Genomic DNA, 21,809 nt, shown 5'->3' on the forward strand with positions numbered 1-21,809 from the left:
CCACTGCTCACCTATCACACCATCCACTCATTGGAAATCTTCTGAAATTGTTGATCGAATTAGCATTATGAAATTTGAATGTCACAGTTTTAAGCAGTTCTTGAACTCCCTTTCCCATTCTACCATGAGCACCTGCTTACAGCATTGTGGTCCAGTCCCTCCAGGACACATCAGTTGTTACTCTATGACTTGGTAGCAACTGAACAAACATTTACATTTTACCACAACTGCTAGCATTTTCCCAATTGCATGTGAAAGTAAACAATTTGGAAAGCAGTTCATGCATTATAGACACTCCTATCACCACAGATTCAGGGTCCTTTTACTACATCTTTTTGGCAGTCTCTCATCATGTTCAACCAGCACAGAGTGTGTGTTGGAGAAACATCAGGAAAATACTGGTCTTGAGCCATACTGGAACAAATATTATTAAGGACTTTAAGGAAAACACAGCAGTGCATTTCCAGGGAGGAAATCCTCGGGTTCATGTTTCACAACGACAGCATCAGTTCAGAATTCTAGACATTTGGAAGGCTACTGTGGTAGACAATGTCAAACTGAGCATCCTAGTAGAACCTGGGAACCTTCTGGTAATTTGAAGCCCACAGCTGACCACGGCCTTCAGGATAAGCTGATGAGCTTGGACAGTGAAAAGCTTTCACCCATGACATTGGCCCAAGACCTGGTATAACTCCTCCTCCTACTCATCCTCATTAGTACTATGGTTTGTACTAATGAAATGTCTTCTTTTTTCCTTCTGGCCTCATTGTTTTCCACCCATAATGGCCTTTGCCTGCTTTTCAAAAAGAATTTTAAAAATATTTCCTAGTTATTGAGTGGAATAAGAAGTCGGAGTCTCTTAGCTGATGTTCGCCGCTGACATCTGAAGGCCCATCCTTCGTCTTCCCTGTTTGCCCCACTTATGGGAATCCTAGGAAGGAATCACAGGTGCTTTCTCACCAGATGGTTGTCGGAGGCCCAGACCCCAACAGACCGTTCCTGGTAGTGAGAGCCCCCTCCCTTCCCCACCAGGGAACTGTTGTGAAGACCTGAGCCAGTCTCCCCTCTTGTCCTACGAAGTCACTTGGGACTGTCTTGAGAGGCCTGCCCTACTCTGCAGACACCTCAGTAGTGGAGAGACTCACCCTTCCCGTGTTCACTCAGTGTGTGTGTGTGTGTGTGTGTGTGTGTGCATCTGTGCCTGCCTGTGTGTGCAGGTGTCTAACACCATCAGAGTCAACATCTACACTAAATGTTGGTGGGTCCCTCTGCCCTTGAATTCTGTCAGATATAATCGATGTTGTGAGCCTGGTGCTGGACACGGAGCTCCACAGTGTCTTCCTGCTCTTGCTTAGGACGCTGACTCTGTCTGCCCCTGACGTCCAGTAGGCGCTTTATCCTGCTTGTAAGCTAGAAGGACCGTGTACTTCTGTGTGCTGTGCTGCATTGTGCTGTCCAAGAAAAAAATCTTTTATTGATTTTTGGACTTAGGGAGAAGTGTTGATAATTAATGTACATTTGGGGAAAAGAAAAAGTCCCTGGAAGCCACTGTCTGCCTTTTGAGCAGGTGACAATATTTTCTCTAATTACCAAAAACATATCTAACTGAGAGACTGCAGAAGGAAACACAGAATCGTGAATTCAGAGAAGTTCCCCAGAGGAAACCGTTTTCTGGAGAGGAAGCCACGACCCTGAGAGGAAACCAACCCTTACCCTCCACCTGCACCTGCCCTGGGCTGACTCTGCTCCTGTGTCTTGGGCGCCCCCTGGCGGCCCCGCGCTGCCCCGCAGGAGGTTTGTGTCTGGACTCACACTGATGTCCCCTCACTGTGTCACTGGTACAGTAGTACAGGGCTGTGTCCTCTGCTCTCAGACTGTTCATTTGCAGAGACAGCGTGTTCTTGCTGTTGTCTCTGGAGATGGTGAATCGGCCCTTCACGGCGTCTGCGTAGTATGTGCTACCACCATTACTAATGGCTGAGACCCACTCCAGCCCCTTCCCTGGAGCCTGGCGGACCCAGGTCATCCAGTAGCTGCTGAAGGTGAATCCAGAGGATGCACAGGAGAGTCTCAGGGACCCCCCAGGCTGGACCAAGCCTCCCCCAGACTCCACCAGCTGCACCTCACACTGGACACCTGCAAACACAGACACAGCCTGGTCAGAAACTGCCACACACACCCCTGTTTCTCTCACTCACATCCCCTCCCTCACCCAATATCTCTAGTTCTCCATGAATTACCTTGTAACAGAGCAACAAGGAAAACCCAGCTGAGCCCAGACTCCATGGTGAGTGTCTGTGTTCAGTCCTGATCACTGAATGGGGACACCTGGGAATGCCGGGCCTGGGGCTCCTGTCCCAGAGCTGCAGGGTGAGGGCTGGGCTGGTTTTCATCAGCAGAGGGAGGGCCCTATTTGCATGTCCCCTGCTATATAGCAAGTGCCGGGGTGGGACAGCTGAGGGAGGCCTGGTCCCAGATAAGATGTGAGTGTCTGGTTCAAGTTGTATGAGAATTATAATAGTATATTGTACATTATAAATTCTTCCTATGAGATTGTAATGTGATAAATACTGAGTATCTATCATCATATTTATTATTGGCACATAGACATGGATCATGTACTCTAAGTGTCCGTCTCTGTTCCATGTTACAAATGTGAGAGTCACCCCAGGGCATCGAGGGCCTGTGTAATGTGTCAGGAGTTCGCGTCTGGTGAGAGTGAGCTCTGGGATCTGAGCCTGTGCTCCTCAGCACTGCACACGCCTGACCCATGAACCATCTCCCGCACAGAGCTGAGCATGTCTAGTGTGGGTTCAAGAACTCTGTCATGAGAACACGTGTGGTTTTCGACACCTGGACTTTACCCCAACATAGGCAGAGGCCAAGGTGGATGCTGCTGAATTTTCAGGGTACTTGGACATGTAACATATTATCTTTGTAAGACTTCTTACCAAGAGTATTTTTAGGATTTATGTGAAATAAGGTTTATGAGTTATAATTGACATGGGGAGAATGTCATATATTTAATGTGTGTAATTGACAAAAATTCACACATCCATAATCATTATGAAGACAGTGAGAAAATCAATTCTCGGTAATGTTTCCATTTCTTCTTCTGTCTTCACTTCTGTGTGCTAACCTTCCTCCTCCATCCCCTGGGCAGATACTGATCTTGTTAAACTACATTAGTTTTTATTTTCTAGAATACATAACAATGGAATAGTGTAGTCTGTACTCTTATTAACTCAGCATAAAGACCAGCAAACACAGTGGTGCTGTGGTGTGCAGCAAACATTCATAGCTGATAACAAGGGGTAGTATCCAATCAATCATAGCTGATAACAATGAGTAGTATCCAATCAACACATTTACACTGTTTTTTCTGTTAAGATGTTGATGAACATACATTACTTTAATTTTCTGGGTCTTACAAATAAACCTACTTCTCAGCTTGAAGGTGTACCCAAGTGAGAAACATTTTTTTTATTTTATTCTTAGAACAACTTTGACAACAACAGATAAACTGCAGTAGTTGCAATTTTGCAAACATTATTTAGGACTTCAGATAACTGGTGTTATAAGACTAAAAACTAACCCGAGGTGGGGAGAGATGAGTTTTGCAGAAAGTGACAGAGCCAGGGAGTTCGCTGCTCCGGGGCAGGGGCTGCCGTATACAATGCAGGCTACGGCAGGATGCAGCCGCCAGCGTGCACTGGACTGCTGGAGGCTGAGCATGGTGAAGGCATCCTGCTGGGAAATGCTCAGGGGCCACGTGTTTAAGGGGATTCCCCTCCCCTTGTCTCTGTCCTCTGTAACAGGCACAGTCACAAACTCTCTGGGAAAGAGGGTTGCACACACTTCGGAAGTGCATCCAGACCCATCCCCATCACCACTGTGGAACTGAGAATTGATCTGCCGCAAAACCTACAAAACTGGCATCCTGGGGGCGCAGATGGACACTGTAGGACCTGGGAGGGAACAGAGGTCCCCACCAAGGTTAGGCCCAGAGCCACCTCCCCGTTCCCTGTGGAAGAAAAGCCTCGATCTGCAGGGAAGGGCAACACACCTGGAAGGTAAGGACACCGAGGGAGAACCCCTGCAGCTGGGAGACAGAACAATGAGGGACAACCAGGGACTCTGTACCCCAGGAGGATGGGCAAGATGCTGGACCATCATCTCCTCTGGGGCAGAGACGGGGACACCTGGAGGCAGCAGCCAGACCCAGGACCCCCAGCCCACTAGAAATACAGCTCTGCCGAAGGGCAGACAATCCCACCTCAGCCCACCCCGTCCATCCATTGACAATTGTCAGGGGGACATCACAGGGACTGCGTGTGGCAGAGCTGACACAGACAGACCTCTGCAGGACAGCACAAGGTGCAAACATACAGCCAAGCAGGAAACAGAAACCGGGGTCACTGGAGGAATCTGAAGCCTCTGGTGGACGTAGAAGGAACAGCCTTCAACTGTGGTAGCCATGGCAGAAACTGATTCCAAATGTGGCCCCGAGGAGATGGTCAGAAACCTCCACTAGAAAGGCCTAGTCAAGGTAGGGTATGAGAAACTGCAGGGAGAAGATGCATAAATACAGCATCGGTCATGAGGCCCCTCCAACTGTCCAGTGCAATGTGTCTGGCTACCCACAAAAATTAGAAAACATTTCCAAGAGGAAGACAAAAGTCATAATGGACAAATGATCAGAATGTGATTTTGAAATGACACCATATTGGAATGATCTAATTCAATAAAGTACTTAAAACAACTACAATGAATATAGAAAAATCTCTAAGGGAAAATATGGGCAGACTGTAGGGTCAGACAGGTGCCTGCTGCTGACAGATGGAAACATCAATAATCAAACATAAAGCATGAAAAAACCATACAATGTGCTTGAGAATTGAAAAAGCCTTGGGTGCACTCGTCAGTAGAGTGGGCTCAGCCCAAAAATGAAACCAGGGACTTAAAAAACTGTCATTGGAAATGACACAAACCTAGTTTCACAGACAAAAAGAGTTAAGAAAACAGAATATCACCATGAAAATTGTAATATGGATATGTTTCAAATTCCAAAGGAAAATTAAAAACAAACAGACAAAAATCAATATTTGAAGAATTATACAGGCAATACTTTCCCAAATATTATGACAAACTCCAAGTAACACAGCCAAGAATCTCCTAGAATTTGAAGCTGGATAAACATGCGTAGACACACACACATACACACACAGGCACACACAACACATCCGCCATGGACGGAGGTCTGTGCACTTGCAAAGGCTCCCACACCTCACACACACACACGGGCACTGCTCCAATGTTACTCTTTCCACTTTGTTCATTTGAAAATATTTGTATTCACGGTATGAATTAGTTCTCCAAAGTGGAGATTATATTTTTCTATGTGAAAGTGTGTCCATTCCAACAAATATTATAAAATACAATTAAATATGTTTTGATAAAACTGAATGTATGTATCATTTTCAAGAAATGTACTATTTAAAGGTAAAGTAATATCCATTTTTCAGCTCTGTGTTGGTTTATTTTTACTGTGTGACAATAGCATCCTATCTAAATAGAAACGACTTTTAAAATGTTTAATTTCCGCTTAATAATTTTACATTTTTTGTATTACATGTGTATAAAATATCTAATGATCAAATCAGGCAAATAGCAAATTTATCACCTCAGACATTTATCATTTCTTTGTGTTTGGAATATGCAAAATGCCCTCTTCCAGCACTTGAAAGTTTATAATGCATATTAATTTGTTAACTATAGTTGACCTGCTGTGCTATAGATGGATGGAGTGTCCTACAAATATTTGTTAGGGAGGTTGGTTTAAAATCAAGAAGTCTCATATTTTCTTATTTATTTTCTCTTTTAATGATCTTCCCATTGCTGAAAATGGGGCAATGAAGTCTCCTACTCTATTGTATTGCAGTCTTTTCACCACTTCAGATTTTTATATAACTGCTTTATATATTTCAGTTCCCTGATGAGAGGGGGTATTTGTTTACAAAAGGGATATCCTTTTTATGAATTCACAAGTTATAATTATGCAAGGTCCTTCTTTTTCTCTAATTACTACTTCTGAGTTGAAGTCTATTGTGTTTCATGTACGTATAACTACCCCTGCTTTATTTTGGTTTTCATTTTCATGAAATGTATTTTTCTATAGCCTCAATTTCTGTCTATGTGTGTTTTTAAAAGTTAGGTGTGTCTCCTGTACCAGAGGAATAGTTGAGTCTTTTTATTCATTCATTTGTTTACCCTTTCAGTCATTCTTTCTTTTCATTGGATAATTTAATCTATTTATATTACTAGCAATTTCAATATGTAGTGACTACTCCTATGTTTTGTTTGCTGGTCATTTTATAAATGTATCCTTGGTTTCTACTTTTCTTGCTGACTCCTTCGTGGTTTGATGATTTTCTGTAGTGGTATCCTTTAAATACTTTCTATTTTTCTTTTGTGTGCCTAGTATAGATTTTACCTTTGTTGTTACCATGAGGCTTACAGAAAACACCTTACACTTAGAAGTGTCTATTTTCAATTGATAACAACTGAATTGTCATTGCATATCAAAAATTTTACACTTTTACACACAGCCATTACATTTTATGTTTCTGATGTCAGACTTTACATAATTTTTAAGAGAGTTGTTATTGAAAATTTTGTATTTTAACCCTTCTAGGAGAATAAAATTGCTTGACACAGCAACATTATAGAGTACTCTTCATATGTCTCTATGTTAATTATACCATTAAGTTTTGTGCTTTCGCAAGTGTTGTTATTAATCAATGGACTTTTTCATCTAAAAACCCTCCTTTTGGCACGTATAAGGCAGGCCTCCTGGTAATTAATGAACTCCTTTACCTTTTGTTTGTCTGGGATTTTTAAAACATTTCTTCCTTGTTTTTGAATGAAAAAATATCTGGGAAAAATATTCTTTATTTTCAGTTTTTTAAACATTTTCCCCATCACTTTGACTATATTATCTTCTGTTGTAACATTCAGTGATTCTGATGAAAAATGTTTACTATTTCTATGAAGAATAGCACCTCTGTGTCGTGTCCTTATGTCTTTCACGCCCTCATAGGAGACCCCCCAGGCAGGTTCCCGTAACTCACTGCACCCCAGACTCTCTCAACATCAGGTCTTTTCATCAGATGCCATTTTTCTGGGACAAACCCTGGTGCCCCTGGCAGACCTTTGCAGACATAGCCAACAGAATGACCAAGTCCTGGTCTCCCCAGGAGGACACCTGCCTTCGTTGTCACCTCGTCCCTGTTCCTCTGCTACAGGCTGAGTGAACACTTCCCTCTGTCCCCCACAGGGGCATAGACAGCTTCCTGCAGCATCGTATCCACTCACCAACACCTGAGCCCGGAAGCTTTCCTGGGCTTTACATAAATACAGTATGTTTTCACTCCTTAGGAATTTGGAAGAAAAAAATACTGTAAACTCTCGGGGATTCATGAAGCCCGTGAGATGACCGGGTCCCCGGGCACTGTGGGCTGCAAAGATGGGAGAGACAAAGACACGGACAGAAAAAGTAAGGTGAAAGGGTGCAGGGAAGTCAGGGGCCACCAGCATTCCCATGAGCCAGGTGGCACTGAATGAAATCTAGCACTTATGTTTATTCCCTTTTTCATGCTATAGATTACAATGATTTCACGTGAAAAGCTCATGGGTTACAATGTGTAGAAGTTTCAAGTCTCCCCTAAAAGTCACAAGATGCCTTAGCTAATTACTTTTATCTATAGAAGCAGGAACACATAGCTCGTTACTAAGCACAACTACGCCTTAAGCTATGTACAGATAGTATCTCTGAACTCAGCAGCTGTGGCCCATTCCATTGAGGAACAAAGAGATTAGTACTTCTTATTGGGAGGTTAGCTCCCCATCAACTGAGGCATTTTACTGAGAAAGGGGAGGGAAGGAGCTCAACCTGGTGTGTTTTAAGGGTTGGAGTCTGGGGTCCGTTTTCCAGGGCTGACATTTTGCAATCTTCCTTTATAGCCATGTGTGGTTTTCATGTCAAGCCGCTCCATGGCTTTTTAGGCATGAGGCCCCTCAGGCTTTAAGGTGGGAGTCTGCTTTGCTGTGCTCCCAGATCGCTGGAATGTCCCCCAACTAGGCAGTTACTTCTGCCCTTATCTCTGGCTCCTGCTCAGGCAGCATCCCTTCACCTCCTGTCCTCCCACAGCCTCAGAAATGGGGTCCCTAAGCCTCGATGGTCTTCTCCCCATCAGTAACTAAACAAAAACACCTGCAAAGCAGAGCACTCCCCTTTACCCTGGCAGTCCTCTCCCTTCCTCCACATTCCACGAAACACACTGTCATGTTCTCACCCTTCACTGTCTTACTCTGAAGCCATCTCAGAGGCAAGGCCCATAGAATGCCGCAAAGGCTCTCGTGCTATTAATTCCTTCTCTACCTGCAGTGAGGATGCATCTGTGTCTCCAGATAGACATAAAAATTTCTCAAGCATGGAGATCTCTTGGTAAGATTGATGGTGCCCCTCGTTTTCCACAAGTGTCTCCCATGATGATACACCACACTGTGGAAGGAATCTTTTGTGAATCCCATGTGGTTTATAGAGAAATCCTTGTTCAATACATGACCCTGTTTCCTTCTTGATAACGGTGGGTGTGAGAGTAAAAACAGGCAACGATTTAGCTCTCCATAGGAAGGAGGAGAACATAGGAGAGGGCAGTCAGGAAGAGCAGAGGGGGGAGGATGAGGAGGCTCTTGGACAAAGGTCCATCTTGGGCAGACACTTCACACAGGAGGGCCTCGACTCCGGGTGCTGTGTCATCGTGTGGAGCCACAAAGACACCACTCACAGGACCTGGATGCCACCACAGAGCTCTCAGCACACTGAAGTTCCCACCTGGAGGTCTTCCTGATGCCACAGGTGTTGAAGGTGACTCTGTGAGAGTCCCAGTGGACACATCCGACTTTGACCAATCAATCTCATTCTCTCAGCTACTAATGGCCATTTGCATTTCCAACGTGAGTCCAGGCCCAGGTGACAGCAGGAGGGTCCCAGCAATGGTGGGTGAGACAGTCCCATCAATCTTTCCCAGGTCCCACAGGAGCCGAAGCCTAGGCCACACCTGAGCCCCAGGTAAAGGGCCTGAGCCCTGGGATTTAGACACAGAGACCACACCCTCCATTTTTTGTGGGAAGAAGGAGAAAAGGAAAATGTGAAAACAGAACCTAGGGAGAAAGAAAAAAGACTTCCAGAAAAAAATAGAAATAAATCATTTCTGCATCTGAAATGTACAGTTTTAAATGAGAAGAGAGCAACTTAAAACTCTTAGGTTTTATGAGACAGTGACATTGTCCCAGGTCCCTCCATGTCCCAATCTGAATCCCAAAGACTGTGCCACTCAGGGAGTCCCACTGAGGTCTGTGCACTGAGTCTGGTTGGAAAATGCTCAGCAGGTTCCCCTGGGCTTCCTTCCTCAGGACTCTGACCCCTGTGGTAACAGCAGGGTCATTTCTGCCCATGTGAGTGATGTTCCGCCTTGTGTCCAGGTGAGAATTTGTTCATTTACTGCAACAAGATGCTTCTAATTGAGACACAACAGTGACGAGCACAGAGCCACAAAAGAAGGAAGTCTCAGGATGAAATTTCCAGAGAGGAAGCCCCAAAGTCTGACAGGAAATGAAACATTATTGTCCCTGGCACCTGCCCTGGGCTGACTCTGTTCCCTGTGTCGTTTACGTCCCCTGGAGGCCCCGTGCACCACGGCACGAGGTTTGTGTCTGGGCTCACACTGATGTCCCCTCACTGTGTCTCTCGCACAGTAGTACAGGGCCGTGTCCTCGGCTCTCAGACTGTTCATTTGCAGAGACAGCGTGTTCTTGCTGTTGTCTCTGGAGATGGTGAATCGGCCCTTCACGGCGTCTGTGTAGCTTGTGCTACCACCATCATAACTAATGTATGCGACCCACTCCAGCCCCTTCCCTGGACCCTGGCGGACCCAGCTCATGTCATAGCTGCTGAAGGTGAATCCGGAGGCTGCACAGGAGAGTCTCAGGGACCCCCCAGGCTGGACCAAGCCTCCCCCAGACTCCACGAGCTGCACCTCACACTGGACACCTGCAAACACAGACACAGCCTGGTCAGAAACTGCCACACACACCCCTGTTTCTCTCACTCACATGCACTCACGCATGCAGTATCTCTGGTTCTCCACGAATTACCTTGTAACAGAGCAACAAGGAAAACCCAGCGCAGCCCAGACTCCATGGTGAGTGTCTGTGTTCAGTCCTGATCACCGAATGGGGACACCTGGGAATGCCGGGGCTGGGGCTCCTGTCCCAGAGCTGCAGGGTGAGGGCTGGGCTGGTTTTCATCAGCAGAGGGAGGGCCCTATTTGCATGTCCCCTGCTATATAGCAAGTGCTGGGGTGGGACAGCTGAGGGACGGCAGGGTCCAGATCATAAGTGAGTGTCTTGTGGGAGATGTTTTTATGCACTAGACTCTCATGGAGACCCCGTTTTGAACATTAGAAATGAAAATGAAACTCAATCACAGTAGGAATGTTTCAGTGAAAGTTCAGGTAATGATCAAAAAGTAATTAACTTTACGTTAAGGAAAGTTAGTTATTCAATCTGATCATGTGCTGTGACCCATGCCTGTAAACCCATCACTTTCGGAGGCCACAGTAGGGGAGTCACTTGTGGTGAAGAGTTTGAGTTCAGCCTGGCTGGCAGCGCAGTCAGACAATGCTTTTTACATACATATATATATATATATATATATATCTCACCCGGCCACTGTGGGTGCACCTGTAGTCCCAGATACTTGGGTGGCTGAGGCAGTGGGATCACTTGTGCCCATTACTTTGAGGTTGCAGTGAGCTATGACGATGACACTGTTCTGTAGCCTAGGTGGCATAACATGACTCTCTTTCCAAAAGAACAAAGAAGAAAAAAAAACATAGAAAGGAAAAGAAAATATTTATGCCAGTTTCGAGCAATATTATGTGATAAAATGGTCAGCCTCATCATTGTAGCATTTATGCCCATCAGGAATTCGTGTGCATGTGGGCGTGTGACAGAGTTCTAGTCACAGAGGCAGGAGAGAGTCTCTGTTGTGACCTTGCTGATCCTTCAGGGGAAATTTCAGAAATGTGTCTTCTCCTCTTCCACCCTTGTCCTATCTGTGGGACCCTGAAAACACTCTCACCACGTCCACACAAGAGGGGACTGGGGGATGAAGTGGACGTTTCCTGCATATCAGTGTGAAACGTTGAGACAAGAAGCTTCTTGTGTGGATGAACTTTTGAAATTGGCAAAGATGGAGCCACTCACATCACGGCTTCTTGTTTCATTAGATTATGATTTTCCTTAGTGTTTATTTACTTCATGTGGCCATTACTTTTTGCTAAAATAGCAGATATGATGGTCTAGAGGCATTAAAATCAAAAGTACCTCATTTCCTAGTCAGGAGCCCCCGCTGAGGTGAACAGTGGCGTGTGGTTCACTCTGTGCTAGGACACGTGGCTGAAAGCTAAGTGTGGGCACAGAGCTATTTTGTCTGCATCAGTGAAAAGTTCTGTATATTCCTTGGATTAGATTCTCATTGAGACCCTTGAGACAATAGTATTTGTTGATCAATCACACTTCAGTAATAAAACTTTAAGTTACTAAACAGAGATTCATATTACAGAAGAAAAATTTCCATTACAATGTTGTGCTCAACTGGAGGTAAAATCAGCCCATGTGGGAGAAGTCATTTTCCTTTTTAGTGCTTGTCAATTAGTAGAAAACTGGGATTGAATTGGTATGTTTTTAGAGTAGTACATGAACTTGGGATATTTTGCAAACCAAAGGGTTTCTCAAAAGTTCTGGAAAACCTATCAAAATTAACCAAAGTTAAGGAACTTTGAGATAGACTTCTAAATCCTAGAGATCCAACTAAAGTAAACAGGAATCATGCAAAAAAATAACATGGGGATTAAAGAAGTGCTGTGGGAGGTCATTCTCCAGAACAAGCACCCTAAACCTACTTTGTGATGCCGTCTAAGCTTGTGAGGCGTCACCACTGCTCACGTATCACACCGTCCACTCATTGGAAATCTTCAGAAAACGTTGATCTAATTAGTATTATGAAATATAAGTGTCACAGTTTTAAGCAATTCTTGAACTCCTTCACCATTCTACCATGAGCACTTCTTACAGCATTGTGGTCCAGTCCCTCCAGGACACATCAGTTGTTACCCTATGACTTGGTAGCTGCACTGAAGGAACATTTAGATTTTACCACAACTGCTAGCATTTCCCCTATTGCATGCGAGAGCAAACAATTTTGTAAGCAGTTCATGTGTTAGAGACACTCCTATCACCACAGATTCAGGCTGCCTTTTACTACATCTTTTCAGCAGTCTCTCATCGTGCTCAACCACGACATAGTGTGTGTTGGAGAAACATCAGGAAAAAACTGGTCTTGAGCCAGACTGGAACAAATATTATTAAGGACTTTAAGGGAAACACAGCAGTGCATTTCCAGGGAGGAAACCCTCGGGTTCATATTTGACAACGACAGCATCAGTTCAGAATTCTAGACACTTGGAAGGCTGGTGTGGTAGAGAATGTCAAACTGAGCATCCTTGTAGAACCTGTGGAAGTTCTGGAATTTTGAAGCCCACAGCAGACCCAGGGCCTCCAGGATAAGCCGATGAGCTTGGACAGTGAAAAGCTTCCCCCATGACATTGGACCAAGACCCGATCTAACTCCTCCTCCTGCTCATCCTCATTAGTACCATCATTTGTTCATAGTAATGAAATGTCTTCTTTTTTCCTGCTGACCGCATGGTTTTTCACCCATAATGGCCTTTGCCTCCTTTTCAAAAATTTTTTAAAAATATTTCCTAGTTATTGAGTGGAATAAGAAGTTAGAGTCTCTTATCTGGTGTCTTTCCACTGGCATCTGAAGGCCCATCCTTCATCTTGCCTGTTTGCCCCACTCATGGGAATCCTAGGAAGGAATCACAGGTGCTTTCTCACCAGATGGCTGTCACGGGCCCAGACCCCACCAGACCCTCCCTTTCGCACCAGGCAACTGTTGTGGAAACCTGAGCCAGTCTCCCCTCTTGTCCTAAGAAGCCACTTGGGACTGTCTTGAGAGGCCTGCCCTGCTCCGCAGACACCTCAGTGGTGGAGAGACTCACCCTTCCCATGTGCACTCAGTGTGTGAGTGTGTGTATGCATGTGTGTGTGTGTGTGTGTGTGTGTAGGCGTCTAACACCATCAGAGTCAACATCTACACTAAATGTCGGTGGGTCCCTCTTCCCTTGAATTGTGTCCGATATAATCGATGTCAGCCTCATGCTGGGACTCTGAGCACCACAGGGTCTTCCTTCTCTTCCTTAGGATGCTGACTCCGTCTGACCCAGATGTCCCTCAGACGTATTCAGAAGGATTGAGAATTAATGTACATTTGGGGACAGGAGAAAGAGACTGGAATCCAACCTCTGCCTTTTGTGCAGGTGAGAATATTTTCTCTCATAACCACAAACATATTTAACTCAGAGACTGCAGAGGGAAACAAAGAATCGTGAATTCAGAGAAGTTCCCCAGAAGAAACCGATTTCTGGAGAGGAAGCCACGACCCTGAGAGGAAACCAGCCCTTACCCTGCACCTGCACCTGCCTTGGGCTGACTCTGCTCCTTGTGTCCCACGCGCCCCCTGGTGGCCCCGCGCACCCTGCAGGAGGTTTGTGTCTGGGCTCACACTGATGTCCCCTCACTGTGTCTCTTGCACAGTAGTACAGGGCCGTGTCCTCGGCTCTCAGACTGTTCATTTGCAGAGACAGCGTGTTCTTGCTGTTGTCTCTGGAGATGGTGAATCGGCCCTTCACGGCGTCTGCGTAGTATGTGCTACCACCATCGTAACTAATGCTTGAGACCCACTCCAGCCCCTTCCCTGGAGCCTGGCGGACCCAGCTCATGTAGTAGTCAGTGAAGGTGAATCCGGAGGCTGCACAGGAGAGTCTCAGGGACCCCCCAGGCTGGACCAAGCCTCCCCCAGACTCCACGAGCTGCACCTCACACTGGACACCTGCAAACACAGACACAGCCTGGTCAGAAACTGCCACACACACCCCTGTTTCTCTCACTCACATCCCCTCCCACACCCAATATCTCTAGTTCTCCATGAATTACCTTGTAACAGAGCCACAAGGAAAACCCAGCACAGTCCAGACTCCATGGTGAGTGTCTGTGTTCAGTCCTGATCTCCAAATGGGGACACCTGGGAATGCCGGGGCTGGGGCTCCTGTCCCAGAGCTGCAGGGTGAGGGCTGGGCTGGTTTTCATCAGCAGAGGGAGGGCCCTATTTGCATGTCCCCTGCTATATAGCAAGCCCTGAGGTGGGACAGCTGAGGGAGGGCAAGACCAGAAAAAAACTGGGTGACTGTACAGTGATTCATAGCCCGTGTTCACTTATTTAATTTACAGACACATGGAAACAATGTTTGTAGGTGTGAAGTTTCCATGTATTTTACAGATGTAAAAGTAAGATTAGGCACATAAGGAAGTTGTGTGATATTTCCAGAGACACATATCTGGGAATGTCAGTGTCTGGGCCATGATCCCGTCCTTGGAACACACTGCAGGCCAAACCTGGACATGCCTAGGGTGGATTCTAGAGCCCCGATTTTATAATAACAAGATAAAACCAGTTTCTTGCCTCTCTGCCTTTTTTTTTTTTTTTTTTGAAAAATATATAGAAAGCCTGGCACACAGGCTTAATGCAGATAACTGAACCTAAAATCTCCCTTATTATCTATTTGTCCATTGCTCCTTCTCTACCAAATCATCTATTAATTGTTCATATTAACTTTAATGAGGCATAGTTGGTACTCAGTGGCCTAGGAGTGCGTCATGACCTTACACAGCCCATTAGCAGATCTATTCTGTCCTGGAGACTGAGGAGAAATCTTCCCACGGGGAAGCCTCGTACTCACGCAGGGAGGGGACTGAGATCTGGCTCGTTTGGGTCCTTCCTGCTTTCTCTCCCTGAACCTCCCATGTACTGCGGTTCCCATCTCCCCTGAGAGATTGTTACGTTACCGCTGTTATGTGAGAGCCTGACCTGCCCTTCCCTCCATCCAAAAGGAGGTGACTGCAGAGGATGTTGCGTGGGAAAGGCCAGCTGGGCTGAATGGTGTCTACTTCCAGCCTATACCTGAACCCTCCTTCTCTTATGTAGATCCGGACACAGCCGGGTCCCTCCCCACAATGTCTCCAGGAGTTTCCCCAGGCCTTTTTCTTCTTCCACACTGAGCATGTCCTGGACACGCCACAGGCCTTCCCTGAGGTCTGTGGCCAGGCCCAGCCCTGCGAAGGGATTCCATCCCTCAGAGGGCACCAGGGAGGACGTCACTTGGAGAAGCTGGATGCTGTGTCCCCGAAAGGGCAGGACCTCAACTGTGCAGCTCTGACCAGAACAGGGCTCGGAGAATCTGCCCACATGGAAACAAGTGGCAGAAAACACTGGAAGAATATGATGTGAGTCAAGTTATGGGCATTTTCTTGGAATGGTGGAGTCAATTCCCAGGGATTCGGAACACAGTGTGTTCAGGCAGGGTCTGCGGCTGAAGAGGAACACAAGACCGGACGAGAAGTGGCCACCACGCAGACTGCAGAAGATCGGGGGACGGGGCAGGAATCAACTCCTGACACAACTCAGGAGTTTATGAAGTTTCTGATGTAACAACTTTCCCGATTTTATTGCATTTCACCAGTGACGTTAAATGGGAAATTTCAGACCTATATTGACAACAGAAATAGAATGTGAAGTCGCCCCTCTGCCTGTTCTAAAACACCCACAGGACATGCTGAAATGCTGTCAGAGAAAAATGATGCACGATGCGGAGCCCGTGGCCTGCAGACTGCATAGCCGGGCGGCCCCCTCTCCAGGGCCTGTCCTGGAAGCAGCCACAGATGCCACGAGCAGAAGAGACAGCGGAACAAAAGATGGCACAGCAGTGACCAAGAACATTGACAGCAGTAGGTCCCTTCGTGTGCGATCAGCGAGAAGGCTCTGAAGAGAAGAAGTGCCCGATCCGCTCCCTAACCGGAAGTATTCAGGGTGCTTGGACGGCGACAAGGCCAACACCTGTCAGTACCCAGGGGACGCCTTGCTGCTCTGTCGGCGAAACTCTGCTCACCCGAGCTCCAAGGTATCGGGTGTCAAGAGTGACACAGATTTTCCCAAACTCTCAGCTATTCCTTGTAATACATGAGCCTCAGCCGAATAACGTTCTTTGCTACTTTTAAATAAGACACTTTCAAGTTAAAGAGACTTTACCAAAGTGATTATAATGTCCCATGCACAGCAGATACTTCTGTAATCTTAATCAAACGTATCTATTTGGTTTGTACCGTTGACTATTCTATGATATTGGATGATAAACCCAGAAAATACCTGTATATCTTATTTTATATTGAGCAGGCTAAAATTTCCATAGACGTGATATAAAGGTTTGCACAAAAGTTATTGAAGTTCCAACACACTCTAATAGATGAAAGGGATCCACTACCCAACTTCCCTAAACTACTTAAAGCCAAAAGCAAAGGAAGGTCTCAAACCTACACCTGAATGTTCTCGACACCTGACAACAGCCAACTGAATTGTTGTCCCTCACTGTCTCCTAATTCCTAATCGCAATACCCTCCTGCCACCAATGCCCTGATGCCACTGTGTTGGGGGAGAGAGTCCGTGCCCTGCCCTCCTCAGCGGGCGCTAGGATGGGACAGGCAGTCACGAGGGCCACCCCTGAGGGGACAGCAACACAGGCAGGCGGGGATGCCTCGGGGGTTCTCCCTGCTCCGCAGAGGACACGAGAGGCGCCTTCACCTCTGAGGAGGGCAAAGGCCAGCACAGCTCGCGGGACCCACTGCGGGCCTTCCCGAGGGCAGGCTCGGTTCCTGACCCACTGTCCGCTTCCACCCTCCCTAGAGCGGCCTCTTTTCCCAGGCACCATCGTTTGCCTTCCTTGGAATTCCACAAATGAGTCGGCAAGTTATGGCACCAGAGTAATAGATGCATGTCTGTATCAATTGGCCAGAACCCACAGAAGGGACGGCACCAACGGCGACACCAAACTCAAGCTGTGGATTTTGGGTAATGATGACGTCTAAAGGTAGGTTCGTCCATTGCAACCTATTCATGAACCTGTCACAGTGTGTCCACACCGAGGAAGTTCTCGCATGCGCAGGCCGGGAGTGAACAGGAACTCTCTGGACCTTCTCTCGATGGTACTGTGAACTTAAAACCACCGTAAAATAAATTTCATTTAAAAGAAATAAGAAAGACATTTTGGCCATTTCTTATATATTAAAAGGCATGTACCTTGTGATTAAGAATTCTTACTCCAGGCCGGGCGCGGTGGCTCACGCCTGTAATCCTAGCACTCTGGGAGGCCGAGGCGGGTGGATCGGTCAAGGTCAGGAGTTCGAGATCAGCCTGAGCAAGAGCGAGACCCCGTCTCTACTAAAAATAGAAAGAAATTATGTGGCCAACTAAAATATATATAGAAAAAATTAGCCGGGCATGGTGGCGCATGCCTGTAGTCCCAGCCACTCGGGAGGCTGAGGCGGAAGGATCGCTTAAGCCCAGGAGTTTGAGGTTTCTGTGAGCTAGGCTGACACCACGGCACTCATTCTAGCCTGGGCAACAAAGTGAGACTCTGCCAAAAAAAAAAAAAAAAAGAATTCTTACTCCAATTTATTTACCCAACTGATGTGAAAACTCTTGTTCACGTTAATAACTTGATGGAAATGCTTGTACCAGCTTTATTAGTTTGAGTCTTCCGTAGTTCTCTAAGCTCTGTTGATACGATGACAAGTGGATGAAATCTTTGCAATGTAATTAGAATGCATACACGTGTCACATATTCCTTTTCCTCAACTAACTAACCCATATTGGGAAACATTTCAACCTAATGTCCCTCATCACTTTCTCATCCCCAGCACAGCTGCGTCTCCCTCAGGGTTTCTGACCCCTCAGGATGTGGGTTGTCACACTGTGTCTCTCGCACAGTAATACACGGCCGTGTCCTCGGGTCGCAGACTGCTCAGCTCCATGAAGCCTGTGCTGCTAGACGTGTCCCTGGTCATGGTGACTCTGCCCTGGAACTTCTGTGCGTAGTTTGTTGCTCCATTGCTAGGGTTGATCCGTCCCATCCACTCCAGCCCTTGTCCAGGGGTCTGTCGCACCCAGTGCATGTAGTAGCTGGTGAAGGTGTATCCGGAAGCCTTGCAGGACACCTTCACGGAGGCCCCAGGTGGCTTCACCTAAGCCCCGGACTGCACCAGCTGGACCTGGGAGCGGGCGCCTGTGCAGAGGAGACAGGACTGGGTGAGTCCCCCTGGCTGGGTCTGAGCCCCTCCTCACCCTGGGACTGGGGAGCCCCTCACCTGTCGCTGCGGCCACCAGGAAGAGGATCCTCCAGGTCCAGTCCATGGTGAGGAGCTGAGCTGCCAGGGGCTTCTCCACAGCAGGGACGTGGTGGTGGGGTGACGCTCTCGGGGCGCAGGCATAGCTGTATGTACCCCAGCAGACCTCAGGCCATTTGCATATTCATGAGGCAGGACGATTCATAGCCCTAGACCTGCCCCAGTGTGAGAAAGAGAACAGAGATGATGCGGGGGCCACACAACAGGGCGATACCGAGGACAGGTGTCCCTGCAACCCCCTTGACTCCATGTGCACAGAGGTCCTCCCACTGAGGGACAAGCCGCCAAATACACGTTCTTCGCTGTGAACCCACGTGGGAAATGCACAGAGAGCCCTGGGACCATCTGTGCCATTTTATACCCAAAGGTCTTGTCCTTTGGATCCGTGAGTTCCCTGAAATTTTCTGCCCATTTGTATATAAAAATGTTCCCTTGCCCCCAGCTGCTTACTCTTAGCACATGCAGGAGGGCTAGAGACGCTTTGTAAATGTGGCTTTCATTAAAATATTGTGTTACTTAAACACAGCTGAGGAGGAATAATACGTCATATAAAATTCCTATTTTAGGTTTTTTAAAAAAGGAAGAGCCAGTCCCCAGGAGGAACCCCTCCCAGCCTCCTGTGCACCTGCTGCTGGCAGCAGCCTGTGCTGGGTGCTCCTGAGCGCCCCCTGCAGCCCAGCCCCTCCGGCAGCGGAGGTTCCCTCTGGGCTCCCAGAGCATCTTCCTCCCACTGTCCCAGCCCAGGGTGACCTGGCTGTGCCCCGGGTCACATGCTCCTTCACTGACAGCATGTGCTTTTGACTGGAAACGGTGAACTGACCTTTCTAAACCCAGGGAGCTCTGCAGGGAGGCCCCAAGCAAGGATTCTGTGAGAGCCTCGGGGAGCCCCTTCCCTGGAGCTCCACAGGCCCTGGCCCGGCCACACCCACAGTGGTGCAGAAACCCTCGGGGCTTGGCAGGAGCCTCCTATCTCCTTGAAGTTCTTCTGGTTAAATGTCACTTTAACCCACAGCTCATGGGCCTGGCTCAGAGCCGGCCACACAACTACTGATCCTGCAGGGCACAAACGCACACACACACACACTCACACACACACACACAGTCACACACACACACACTCACACATTCACACTCACACACACTCTCACACACACACACACAGTCACACAGACTCACACACACACACACACACACACACACTCACAGTCACACACACTGTGGCCCGTGTTCACAGCAGCCGGAGTGGTACTTCCCTTCTTCCCTGCATGTGGCACATGGGCCGAGCCCACACACTGACCCTGGGCCTGGGTATGTGCCCTTGTCAGACAGACAACAGCAAACACCTCACAACGGGAGAAAGGACCTGCCCACGCTGTGGGTTTGCCTGTTCTCCCGGCTAGAGGGACCCTGCAGATGCCCCTGAGTGGGGCCAGGGTTGCCCCTGGAGGGCCACACCCAGCAGAGCCATGTGCAGTCAGTGCAGCCAACACCGAGCTGCCTGGACTGTGGGGAGGGCCACCCTGGCCCTGCAGCCCAGCAGGCCCCCTCTCAGGGGCACAGCCAGGAGCCGGAGGGCAGGGCCCTGGGGACCTGGATGGGGCATCTCCCCAGGTGGAGAAGCAAGAACTGATCTTGGAAGAGGGGACTCAGGAGGGAGAGCTGGGAAGGTCCGAGTCCCTGAGGACCAGGGCCTGGGATGGGCCACCACCTGCTGCTTCCCCCATGGGGCATCTATTGTGGGCCATGTCCCTGTCCCATCTGGGCAGGGGGGATCCACGGGGTGACTGTCTTTTGCTTTTTACTTCTCAAGTCCAGGAACAGAAGAGCCGCACTTGAAAACCACAGTGGAGGAGACACGTCTGCTTCCTGGTCCTGGCTGCAGTTGACGCTGAACATGGACCCAGTGTCTCCGCTGGGGTGAGCAGGGGATGCACGTGGCCTGGGGAGGACACGGGTGATTGTACCAAGGTCCTGGATCCCACATCCCGTAGCAGGGCCCTTTGCAATGTGACTTCCTGGTGCCTCCTGCCCAGAGGAGGGGGCTGTGTCTGGCCCCAAACACAGGCTGTGCCTAGGGACTCCCTGGTGCCAACCACAGAGGTCATGAAGGTGCAGGGGTGCTGGGTGTCCCCAGTTCATTGCTGCCCAGGACACTGTGGAGACCAGCAGGGGTGTGAGCCGGGGCTGGGGGCCCCCTGGGAACCCACAACTGAGGGAAGTGAGGCCCTGATAATTCAGAGCAGGAGCTGTCGGCCAGCTCAGGTGGTGCTGCTGAGCCGGGTCAGCTCCTGGGTGGGCAGCAGCCGGGTGAGTGTGGCTCCTGCCCTGTGAGGGAGGCCAGGCTTCCCCGGGGCTCCCTCCTCACCAGCAAGGAAGGTGGCATTGACCATCCTGGTGTGCCCAGCCCGCTGTTCATCTCCCCTTTCTGACCTCCTCCTGGCCCGCAGGCCCTGCATCTGACACAGGGGCCGAGGCACTTCCTAGTCACCCCTGCACTTGCCCAAGCCCAGGGCGCTGCAGGAGAGACCTGGGTCTCCCTGGTTCTGTATCCTGGATGAGCCCAAGGGATTCCCAAGGAAATGCTGAATATTTCCATGGGGGGAAGAGAAACTTTGCAAATACCACAAAGGATGAGAAAGAAATGAGTCTGAGGTTGATGAGAGAGGGGTGCTGAGCATGTAGCTGCCAGAGGGTCCAAGTTCCTCTAGTGACCTCGGTTTTGTCCCCCTGTGTCTGGGCTCCCTACGTTCTCCTGCTCAGATATACTTGTTATGGTCTGAGACTTGAGAAATGACCACCTAAAGACCGAATTGAGCCAAATCACAAGTCTTTATTAGTGGACAGCGACTACTCTCTGCACAGCCAAAGGCAGCACAGAGAGCAGCAGCCAGCCTTTGAAATGGAAAGTTTTTATATTGTAAGTCTGTGGGTGGAAAATTATTAAGGTTGAGCAAGCACGTGTACAAAAAGCCTAGAGTGAGCATTACGTCATTTTCTTATCTTTGGTGTGACAGGATCTGGGCCATATTTTGTTCATGCAAAACATGAGTGTTGTAATCGCTTCATGCAAAACGTGGGGCTGGAATCATTTTACGCAGAACATGGGTGTTATAGTCACTTAGAGATTTCTGTGTTGAGTGTACTGTCTTCAGTAAGCAGGAGCAAGCAGGTTTACAGAAGCAGAATGGCAGAGTAGTGACTTTTCGGTGCGAAACTCAGACTGTAACATTCCCCACTGGTTTTGAGGAGGAATCAAATCATTGATTCTTTGGTATTAACATCAGAGACACGTTGATAGTGGGTTTGGAGGACCATATGTTTGACAG

The 21,809-nt window shown here is 48.1% G+C and overlaps 1 pseudogene; it reads right to left on the reverse strand.

Annotated features, from left to right (window-relative positions):
- Nucleotides 1–13,914: 13,914 nt before the first annotated feature.
- Nucleotides 13,915–18,490, reverse strand: LOC138397185 (immunoglobulin heavy variable 1-46-like; annotated as a pseudogene).
- Between the last annotated feature and the right edge of the window lie 3,319 nt (nucleotides 18,491–21,809).

The sequence above is a fragment of the Eulemur rufifrons genome, chromosome 2 (genome assembly GCF_041146395.1).
Source record: "Eulemur rufifrons isolate Redbay chromosome 2, OSU_ERuf_1, whole genome shotgun sequence".
Taxonomy (NCBI): domain Eukaryota; kingdom Metazoa; phylum Chordata; class Mammalia; order Primates; family Lemuridae; genus Eulemur; species Eulemur rufifrons.